This window comes from Atractosteus spatula, chromosome 10, assembly GCF_055471065.1.
Source record: "Atractosteus spatula isolate fAtrSpa1 chromosome 10, fAtrSpa1.hap1, whole genome shotgun sequence".
In the NCBI taxonomy this organism is placed as follows: domain Eukaryota; kingdom Metazoa; phylum Chordata; class Actinopteri; order Semionotiformes; family Lepisosteidae; genus Atractosteus; species Atractosteus spatula.
In genome coordinates, this window is record NC_142715.1 from 17,070,190 (window position 1) to 17,081,807 (window position 11,618).

Genomic DNA, 11,618 nt, shown 5'->3' on the forward strand with positions numbered 1-11,618 from the left:
ATTCAGAACAGTTCAAATGCGATCAACTGTTCCACTACTGAGTTACTTAAGCCCTGTGAAGAGGTGCTTTAAATTAGTCTCCTACATCAGTAAGATCTAATGGGCAGCCGATGTTATTTTAGGTTTGTTGCAATTGAGAACAGGTTTAGTACAGAGCTGCTGACAAATTTCAGCAGCCAGGTTCGTAGCAATGACCCGTTGTAGGGACATTGCCAATCAGCCACAAGTAAAAAAAAAACATTATTTGTGCCTTTATTAAAAAAAGAAAAACAGAGTAGTAGTTTATGTAGTAATTTCAGGTACAATGTAAGAACTTAAGTTAACTAGTCCCACAGTAATGCGTGGGGTCCTATCAATAGAAAAAAAAAATACTTGTAACGCAAAAACACAACAACCACAATGCGAGATGCCTTCCAGGAACCTAGGTAAATCACTGTAGTAAACTTACGACTACAGAAAATACAATTTAAAAAAATACTTAACGGAACAACTTCAAAACAAAAATAACATTAAAAACAAATCTGGGAAACAACAAAAACAGAATCTAATGCGAGAGCTTTTTCAAGTCTTCGGTACCCCATCGTGCTCCCTTAGTCCCAGTAGATCTCTCATCTATCTGTGTAGAGATCAGCAGGGGGTCCACAGCTGATGGGAAATTAAGTAGTGACCTGCATCAGCTGCAAAGGAAAAAGTATAGGTTTATTCCATGCTGAAAAGAGAAGGAAACACAACGTGGACCCTTCTTCGGGTGTGACGTGGAATGAACCTTTACCTGTTCCTTTGATGTTAATTTAGACCGGATCTCCAGCAAATACCTAACAGGCTACAATCCCGTTAGATAAGGTGTTAAGGACGACCTATAAGTAGCAGTATCTAAAGTGGACAGGTGCTTTCAGTAGCTAAAGACAGGCCACACTGCTCCAGGTGAGGCTCAAACTCACAACCTCGCCATGATTCCGCTGTGCAGTGCTGTATAAGTACCGCGCGCTGACCGATTGCGCCACTAGAGCTGCGCAAATTACTTTCCCTTCACACACTGACGTTGCACATACACAGGGTGAAAACGATTTCGGCATGTTTTCCGTCTCTCCGTGGTAGAAAGGGACAGTAAAAGAGGGAGGAGAGAGATGGTCAGACACGTAAATCAGCCCGGCGGATTTACATTACAAATTTGTACATTTGTACATTTGTAGTGACATTTATGAGTCTTCATGTGTCTGAAACTGTCCAGTTTGTATTTTCGTTTAAAAAATCCAGTAAACTTGAATAAGACAAGAAGGCACACTGCACATCTGCGGAATATCACGTCCGAGTTTACAGTGACATCAGAGATTGAAAGCGAAGTCGTTTTTTATTAAAAGTTCAAGGAAACCTGAATATGTTTGCTAGACGTATTTCAGAATCACAGTGAAATGTAGTACGATTGCTGCACAGATCTGCAGTCTGCAATTAGAATGCTGTTTGTGCGTTGTATAAAATATGCCATTCAAAACTTTTCTAAAACTGCAGAGATACATTTCGGAATGCGTCTTCCTGTAAAAATAAAATATCTATTTTATTTGACTGGCGCTATAAGCTATAAGAGTCTGAAGCCAGCTCCACAAAAGAACTATATTCAGTGGGCCAAATAAGTGAGTATTTCACTAAGTGAACAATTACTGTACATCATAATCATATTTGTTTTACTTCTCCTGCCATTGCAATTTGTGCCCAAAGATTTTTTTAATTTATTTTCAAAATGTATTAGCCTTGATGGGAAAGAAGCTTAAATTTTGGGCGCGGTGGCCAAGTGGTAAGGCGTCGGTCTCGTAAACCGAAGAGCGCGGGTTCAAACAAGAAAAGAAAAGTTAATAATCCTTTGACAAAGCAACGGCATCCTCCACTGCTTGTCAGGATGGCTGAGTGGTCTTAGGTGCCAGCCTCAAGAGCTCAATCGTGTGTAGTGACAGTTGTTATTCACAATCGGATTTCTATGGAAGCCCGTTTCCGCCAGGGAGTAAAAAAAAAACGAGCTATGGTATCTCAGAATTGCGACTTAGTAACTCAGAATTCCGACTTTATATCTGACATTTGCGACTTCGAAATAGCCCATATTTCAATGTCTGTCCTTTTGTTATTGTAACGGATTCGGGTTCTAGGGCTTGTTCCCTCGCAGCTCCCACCCTAGTTCGTGCCTCACTGCATTGGCTCGAGCCCGGGTCTTGCCAACTGAGCTAAAGAAGACCTTTTTTAAGTAAAAAAGGACATACAATGAGATACCATAGCGCGTTTTTTTTACTCCCTGGCGGAAACGGGCTTCCATAGATTTCCCTTCATGTTCATTAAGATGTGTAATTTGTATGTTGCTTATATAAGAACAGTTTCTTCAAAAGTTCTGTCAATTAACAGTGGAGAGCTAGCCGATGTACGTTTTCATGAAAACGCTCTTTAAGGCGATTACAAGTATCTTGAGCAAATCTGCGTCATATTTAAAAAAAAAAAAGTTTAGCTCAAGATGCAACAGGAGTATACAGTGCCTTGCGAAAGTATTCGGCCCCCTTGAACTTTTCAACCTTTTGCCACATTTCAGGCTTCAAACATAAAGATATAAATTTTTTATTTTATGTGAAGAATCACCAACAAGTGGGACACAATTGTGAAGTGGAACGAAATCTATTGGATTTTTGAAACTTTTTTAACTAATAAAAAAATGAAATGTGGGGCGTGCAAAATTATTCGGCCCCTTTACTTTCAGTGCAGCAAACTCACTCCAGAAGTTCAGCGAGGATCTCTGAATGATCCAATGTTGTCCTAAATGACTGATGGTGATAAATAGAATCCACCTGTGTGTAATCAAGTCTCTGTATAAATGCACCTGCTCTGTGATAGTCTCAAGGTTCTGTTGAAAGCGCAGAGAGCATCATGAAGACCAAGGAACACACCAGGCAGGTCCGTAATACTGTTGTGGAGAAGTTTAAAGCCGGATTTGGATACAAAAAGATTTCCCAAGCTTCAAACATCCCAAGGAGCACTGTGCAAGCGATCATCTTGAAATGGAAGGAGTATCAGACCACTGCAAATCTACCAAGACCTGGCCGTCCCTCTAAACTTTCAGCTCAGACAAGGAGAAGACTGATCAGAGATGCAGCCAAGAGGCCCATGATCACTCTGGATGAACTGCAGAGAACTACAGCTGAGGTGGGAGAGTCTGTCCATAGGACAACAATCAGTCTTACACTGCACAAATCTGGCCTTTATGGAAGAGTGGCAAGAAGAAAGCCATTTCTCAAAGATATCCATAAAAAGTCTCGTCTAAAGTTTGCCACAAGCCACCTGGGAGACACCCCAAACATGTGGAAGAAGGTGCTCTGGTCAGATGAAACCAAAATCGAACTTTTTGGCCACAATGCAAAACGATATGTTTGGCGTAAAAGCAACACAGCTCATCACCCTCAACACACCATCCCCACTGTCAAACATGGTGGTGGCAGCATCATGGTTTGGGCCTGCTTTTCTTCAGCAGGGACAGGGAAGATGGTTAAAATTGAGGGGAAGATGGATGCAGCCAAATACAGGACCATTCTGGATGAAAACCTGTTGGAGTCTGCAAAAGACCTGAGACTGGGACGGAGATTTATCTTCCAACAAGACAATGATCCCAAACATACAGCAAAATCTACAAAGGAATGGTTCACAAATAAACGTATCCAGGTGTTTGAATGGCCAAGTCAAAGTCCAGACCTGAATCCAATCGAGAATCTGTGGAAAGAGCTGAAAACTGCTGTTAACAAACGCTCTCCATCCAACCTCACTGAGCTCGAGCTGTTTTGCAAGGAAGAATGGGCAAGAATTTCAGTCTCTCGATGTGCAAAACTGATAGAGACATACCCCAAGCGACTTGCAGCTGTAATCGCAGCAAAAGGTGGCTCTACAAAGTATTAACGCAAGGGGGCCGAATAATTTTGCACGCCCCACTTTTCATTTTTTTATTAGTTAAAAAAGTTTCAAAAATCCAATAGATTTCGTTCCACTTCACAATTGTGTCCCACTTGTTGGTGATTCTTCACATAAAATAAAAAAATTATATCTTTATGTTTGAAGCCTGAAATGTGGCAAAAGGTTGAAAAGTTCAAGGGGGCCGAATACTTTCGCAAGGCACTGTAAATGAATTCTCCCGCCCTACATTCCAAGATATGGAATCTTATTTTTCTTGAAGTTTCTGATGTTGGTCGTTATTGGAAATTGTCCGGTGATATCGACTCAGGTACTCAGTTGTTACGTGCTGTAATTCGATACATGCAAAGCATTTATATTCCCTCAAATTATTAATAAGGTCAATAATGTATTAAACATTACATGCCACTTTTTCTATAGATGATGCTCGCGATGGAACAGTGAGAAAGGCGTGCCTAGATGTGCTTGAACCAGCACCTTACTATCATTTTAGTCCCGACCTGACCGCACTGAGCAATGGTACGACAGAGACTCCAACGGGTGGTTTTCTCCATTTACAGTTTTTGGGTAAAAACCAATCTGAACTTTTAAGCAAGTATTTTATTTCAAATTTTGCAAAGTGTAAGTTTTTCTTATAAAACGTTGTTTCAGAAAGAAACTGAGCTGATGGGAATAGCCCTGTCAGTAGAATATTTAACTTTTCATCTCAGCTAGTTCTTCTGTGGAACAGGCTTCAGAACTCTACGTACAACGCCTTTGATGTCATTTTATTTTTACAGCAGACGCATCCGGAATGTTTTTTTTTACTTTTTATTTGAACAACAAAATAGATTCAATATAAACAAGAGCACTTATAACATCAGTAGAATCGTCAGGGGTACATAAAATAATACAATTACACTTTCTGAAAACGATTAAACTAGGTAAATCAAGATAAGGTCCGCAAAGTCTCTTGCAAAGGTATTTGGGTTTGCTTGAACCTTTAATAAAAAAAGTGATCTGAGACTTCCTAGCTTTCAGTCTATAATCTCACTGTAACTTAACTAGGATGTGATGTTTCGCAGATGTGCAGTGTGCCTTTACGCTTGGCATGTTCAAGACTATTCGTTGCGTGAGCTCCTCACTGCGTGTCCTGTACTGTATTGTGATTTCGTTGAGATTATCTACGAGGAGTACAGCGACTAGAACGCCTTGAACTTTTTTTTCGGTATATAAAAGAAAACGCTAAAGCACATACAAAGTAACTAACATTTCCTATATGTAGGTTTTCTGATTATGTCTCTACTTCACTTAAATTCTTTAGTGACAGGCGATTTCTTTCCGATATTTGTTCTGGCGCGGTTATTGATCCCATACTAAAGATTATTTTTATAAAGAACATGTCACCTGCAAACTGGTATCGGGAAAGTTTTATAATATTACTTTTTAAATTTATCATAACCTATATGATTTCTTACCAGCGTGGAGCTCGAATTCACAACCCCGAGATTAAGTGTTTAGTATTAGTTGCGCCACAGAAAATTGAAATTTCTTATTTATATTACATACTGCGGCTCCTGTCATTTTCTTCTCGTCAGAGAAGAGGTCGGTCTGGTCTCCAGATTATCAACTATAAGATCAGACCGTGCTCCTTTGTAAAGCAGTGTTGGTTCACATTACTTATATGGGGCAACACATCAACTCGATGATCGTTTGCTGTACACGCATGCCCCCCCCTTCACTGAAATAACAGAGACGAAGGAAACTCTCTTGTCTTGGGCTGCTGTCACCCGGATTCAAAGCGCGGGTATTGCGGTCACAGCACAAAGTACTGACCACTATACCATCGAGGCAAGCTGGGACAGACTATCGTTAATTTTATTCAAATGCTCACAGTCTCTTTAATCTGATGGATTCATATACCGTGCTCATGAGAAAGTCACAAACCTGTCATCTACACACTGTTCCCAGAGCTGGATAGGTTATTCCAGATTCTACAGCTCTCTAGCAGTAGTGGAAATCAGGCTACAGAAATGGAGAAAATCTCTTCAAAATGTGGAAATATATTCCCGAGACGAGTCCTTTCTCAAAGGTCAACTCTGCTTGCAAGTCACGCCTCCCCACATCACGCGGTGTAGCGGTTATAACCTTCTATTACCACACCAAAGGGCTTCAGTGAGAAAGCGGGCAGAAACAAAGCGATTCTTTCATTTTTACGTTTCGCACGCCTGACGGGGTTTTACGTTGCTCTTTTCTACACTGAACTGATCATTTGGACATCGTAAGGCAAGAGAGACACATTTCTATGTGATCAGGAAACCAGGAATCCTAACCGTTAGCCCGTTAATGCCACAGAGAAAAAAAAATGAGATAAACGAGATAAAATTGCAGGATTAACACATTTTTTTTCTTTTTCGTAGCGCTTGTGATTTGTTTAATTTAGCAAATTTTATACACTTTATTTCTGACACATGACTAGAGTATATTTAATACAAGAGAGCTGAACAACAATTTTCATCTACCGTATTGTAATGTTTTTTAAAAAAGCAAGTTAAATGCATATATAGTAAATGTTTTTTTTCATATAATAGTGTTTATGGTCTGAAAAACGTCATTGATTATTTAACGGACATTTGGTACAATAAAAAAAATTCTCATTCACGAATGTTAACATTTTTTACAATAACGTGTTCTATTGTGATCTTGCGCCCCATGCAGCAATATCACCAGACAGTTTAATGGTCTGTCGTCCTTTTCTGGGTTTTATTCTGTCTTCAGATGCACCAGATGTATTTTTAAAATACGTATTCTGACAATTCTGGTGCAGCGAGGCATTCTGATTAATTCAGATTCACTCTTCACGTGTGTTATAGATATCATATAATGTTTTTGTATCCACGCAAAACCTCGCATGAAAGTGAAGTTGATAAACTTTGCTTGTGACATATTTAACAAGGCACAGTGCCAAACTATTAAAATACATCAGAAAAGTACCCAAACTCATCTAATTCATGTATTTGAAACGAACGGATGGGAGACTTTAATATGGCGTTCTGGAAATTCACTTTACCGGGGTAAAGTTAGCTTGAAGTTCGAAAACGATTTTGGGACGCCTGTAGCGTTTACACGAAACCTCTTAGAGTTGCGAGAATACTACCTTTGTGTATAAAATACATTGTGAATGCTTTCTCAGCCTTTATTTTTTCGTTTTTATGACATGTTTTTGACCAAGCACGAATATTCTTTTGTCGATATCTTCGCAATGGAAGCACAGAACGCCTTCAAACAAAATGCATTTTAAAGACCACGACTTGTGGATATTTCCACAGCCTTTACATCAAACTATCAGTGAGATAATTATCTTTTTTAAACCTCCGGCGTTTCATCGATGCGTAATTACGCACTAACTGGAATCCGGGGGACCGCTGTTTGCACACGTTCACAACGCGAGAAATACTGTTCAATACGGCTTCGTGCGAAAAACCCGTATATGACCATAGGAAGCAGAACAGCGCAGTCTCCAATTACCCAGACTGTAAGCACGGGAATAAAGTTTTGTTTGATTTCTGAAACCCTTCCTTTACGTCCTGTTTTCATTCAGGTAAGGGTCAACTATATTGAAAATACTACTGACAGCAGGAAGATTAAAATATTCTTTACTCAGCAGCTTATTAAAAACAGCTCCCATGATGTTCAAACCGACACTGACACAGCTAGGTGTTCTGAAACTCTTTTTCTCGTGCTTTTATTTAATGTGGCACAATGCACTGGGATAGCGGTATTCTGTTCACCAAAACCAGAATCACTTGGGACTCCGGGGGGATCGGTGTATGCAAAATATGAATTCCTTATGCAAGAATTTGTATATGGTCAATATAGTGATCATATCTTATCAGCAGATTGTCTCCAAGGAACAAGTAATAGGTTTATTCCATGCTGAAAAATTATCAAATGATTGATGAACCCAAGTGATTCTGGTTTTGGTAAGCTAAAGGACAATAAGCTTCACGATACCAGGGGGACAGTGGGTGGTCAAGTCTCCCCTAAACAATGTCTCTTGTCAGATTATGATGTCAGTGCATTTAATAATGTTGTTAAACTCTCTTTAGCCCAAATACAGAGGAGCCCAGACCCAGAATATTACACATACTGACAGAGAGTGATCTCATTATGTGTGTTTGGATTTTAACAACTATTATTATTGTTTGCTAGAACCAAAACAATCTATGTTAGACATTTTCATCTTCAGCCAAAAAATACAAACTTGTGTACGTAGTGTGGTTCAGGTTCTTCTCCCATCCTGCTCTTGGTCCAGGTTGAAGGGTTGCACCGATTCTGAGTCTTGTTAGCTGGTATGGATGGGTTTGGGGGTGTTGATACCAGAGTGGTCCAGGAGGGGGGTGCGGGTGTTTCGGGGGCATTCTTGTTTTTCTATGAGTTCAGGTTGATTCTGTTGGTTCTGTCACGAATCTCCCTCACGCAGGCAAGCACTCCCACATTCCCATGAGCTCTCCCCGTACCAAACGTGCACACATCAATCAGTCGTCTACTTAAACCCTCATCTGTCCCCCGGTCATTGCTCACGATTGAGATTCTCTCCCGGAGCTTACCTACTAACTACGCCTTTGCCTTACTATGACTTCTCCCCTGGACCTCGACTCCGCTTTTCCGACAACCGCTTTAGCCACTCGATTTTGTACCTTCGCCTGTTTTAAGCTTTCTCTGATCCTGACCCCAGCCTGTCTCTTCGTTTACGCCTCTGCCTTCTGAATCCACACCGATGCAACTTCTACGCCTTCCCGGACTCCGACCCCTGCCAGTCCCTCAACTACGCCTTCGCCTGTCGATTCTGTGCCTACGCCTGTACTACGCCTTCCCGGACTCGGACCCCTGCCTGTTTACTCCGACTATGCCTGCGTCTCGTGCCAACCCTACCAAGGGCACCGCATTGGATCCCTATCCTCAGCAGTCAACCTTCAGAAAATCATAAAAACGGTTTGGGGGCCTGTCTGGTGTGTAAAACACTTGGTTTCAGCAGTGTGGCTGTTGTATTTGAAATGCTATTGAGCCATGAAGACGACCCACCTGTCCCAGTGTATTAGCTGTAGTGTTCTCTTCAAAAAATCATAAAAAAATAAAGGTTCTACAACCCAAAACAAAGCTGGGAAAAGTCAGAGGACCTGCTTAAAAAACACTTACTTGCAGCATTGTGAGTGCTGTGGTTTAAATGCTATTAGTTTGTGAACAGAATACCTGTATCCCAGTGCATTGTGCCACATTAAATAAAAGCACGAGAAAAAGAGTTTCAGAACACAAAGCTGTGTCAGTGTCGGTTTGAACATCATGGGAGCTGTTTTTAATAAGCTGCTGAGTAAAGAATATTTTATATAAAGTGCTGGCTTAAGGCTCCAGTCTCTTTGGGGGTGTGGGTTTGAATCCCACCGCTGCCAGATGCTTCTGTGACCCTTTTTCTTCTGACTTGGAAAGCAATCAGTGGAATTTTGTTTTGACAGTCTCTTGAGAACCTAAGCAAAGTTTTTAGAGATACTTTGTCAGCTTGACATCAAGGCAGGAAACAAAAGCTGTATTGCGTCCTCTCAACCCAAATGCGCTTTGCCACCTTTAGCGTTATGGAGGGAACAACGTCTGCTGAGATCACTTTCCAGTCAGTGCAAATCGTACTGTGTTTTAATGTCGGCTGTGCTGGCGTACAAAATGGAGGGAGGACATGCGCGTTTTAATAAATCTTCTTCTGGATTTATATTTCGGTCTTTCACCTTTTAATGCATTGCTTGGCCGTAAATCTTTACTCGATTACAGGCACCCCAAACAGTTTTTAAGGCAGAAATCGAAGCCTATTTGACTTTCTGCTAATAACTTGTAAGTGTTCACGAAACATTTCCCTGCACATCATGTGCCCTCAAACTGGTTTCTCCATTTTCCTCTTCCTGTCATTGTCAGCGGGCACAACAAGACGGGAAAAATGCAAAAGAGGAGCTGTCAGGAGTGGGATTTGAACCCACACCGCTACTCAGAGACCAGAACACCCAAGCGATGGAAAGACAAGAGTCTTTGAGTGTGGCACCTTAGACCACTCGGCTATTCTGACAAGCTCCTTACATCACTTTGTTAAAAGCACCAGTAGTTCACAAAACTGAGAAATGCTTTGCTGGAGAAGCGCCACGTTGTCTGTTGTTGCCTAAACGGATCGCGGAAATCAAATATTCGGATCAATTCAGAGTGTGCTTTACAGCCTTTGTGTAATACTTTAAATTGTTTAAAAAAAGTGTGCACTGTGTGCTACGTTTAGGACTAGTTAGTGTGGTAGAATATGGAGATCATCTCCAGCTCTGAGCTCAACCGCAACAAGAAATCATGCTGAACAAGCGAGAGCCCAGCTGATCGTGTGCTCAGTGTGGTGCTCAGGGCTCAGGAGTATTGTTGTGGTTCTTATTTGCACGAACTGCAGGGGCTCTAAATCAGCACATTTCAATTTATCTGTTCAGTAAGTTAAAATGCAGGACACGTTAAAATAGGATTATTACTTTGTCTCTGTCCCGTTAACTGAATGTCCCTTACATTTTTAAGGACACATACCTACTAATGCGATACTCGTTGCAAATAGTCCCAAAACAAGCACGTCCGGCAGCTGCAGGGTTGAAGGTGAACATGTATCGTATTCTAATGGCTTCTATTTCCATTGGTGAATGAGATAGATTCACAAGGAGATCCTTCACACGATTAAGCGAACACATTGCCTTTTCTGTCTGATGTAGAGGCTACATTTGTGTCAGCAGTACTATACAGGTAAGTCGAATACACTTTCAGGGGCTGCATCTGTAGCGCTTCATCTAAGTGGATTGTTAGAGCACAGTTACATTCACCCACCCAACTTATTCTTTGATCATTTAAGACGATTTTTTTACTTTCTCACACAGTTACATTCGCCCACACAACATATACTATCTGAATGTCCAATGGCTCAATAACCCCGTTTTCCCCTGGGAACCACCAGTGTACAGTCCCATCGCATTCAAAAATATAACAGATATACTCAATTGATATATTCAATTAACAAATATAAAAAGATATTATGAACAAGAGAACTCTTGTTCATATAGATCCAGGTTTACACAATTAATTTCATGCATACTCGATGTGCCTGAAGTCTTGCTCTGCTGTTTTAAATATACCTCCAAAGCATTTAGTTGTGTTAACTACCAAATTATTCGAACTAATTTAACATCATATTCAGGAAATTCAGAGGAAGTCCTCAGACTTGTCGTGGCTGTTGAAGAAGCCACCGGTTGAATCTCACCCGGGATTTCTTGAGAGATCGTTTAGCGAGCGAGTCCTCCTTCTGCACTCCGCACTGAGCTGAAAGCTGCATCGTATAAAATATCCATGGTACAACTCGAGAAAAAACTGAAGGACTAAACAACGACTTTTGATGATTACAAGAGATTCAAGAAACACAACCGTCCGCACACGGGCTTGGATCCTGAACGCTTAAGTTAAAAGACAAAACGAAGGATACGAATTGTAAACTCTCTTCACGTCTTACAGTTTATGAAATAAAACAATTTCTTACTTTCTTAATAATTTCTTACTGCTGATAGACGATTTATTGCATTTGAACAAAATCACAATTACAAACATTTTGGGTTAAACTGTTATTCACACACTGAAACGGAGAGAAACGTTAG

General features: G+C 40.7%; 1 non-coding gene across 1 annotated transcript; it reads right to left on the reverse strand.

Annotated features, from left to right (window-relative positions):
* Nucleotides 1-916: 916 nt before the first annotated feature.
* On the reverse strand, nucleotides 917-1,010 carry trnai-uau (transfer RNA isoleucine (anticodon UAU)). The gene is made up of 2 exons: nucleotides 973-1,010; nucleotides 917-952 (listed from the first exon to the last, which is right to left on the reverse strand). It is a non-coding gene; the product is annotated as a tRNA-Ile (tRNA).
* Between the last annotated feature and the right edge of the window lie 10,608 nt (nucleotides 1,011-11,618).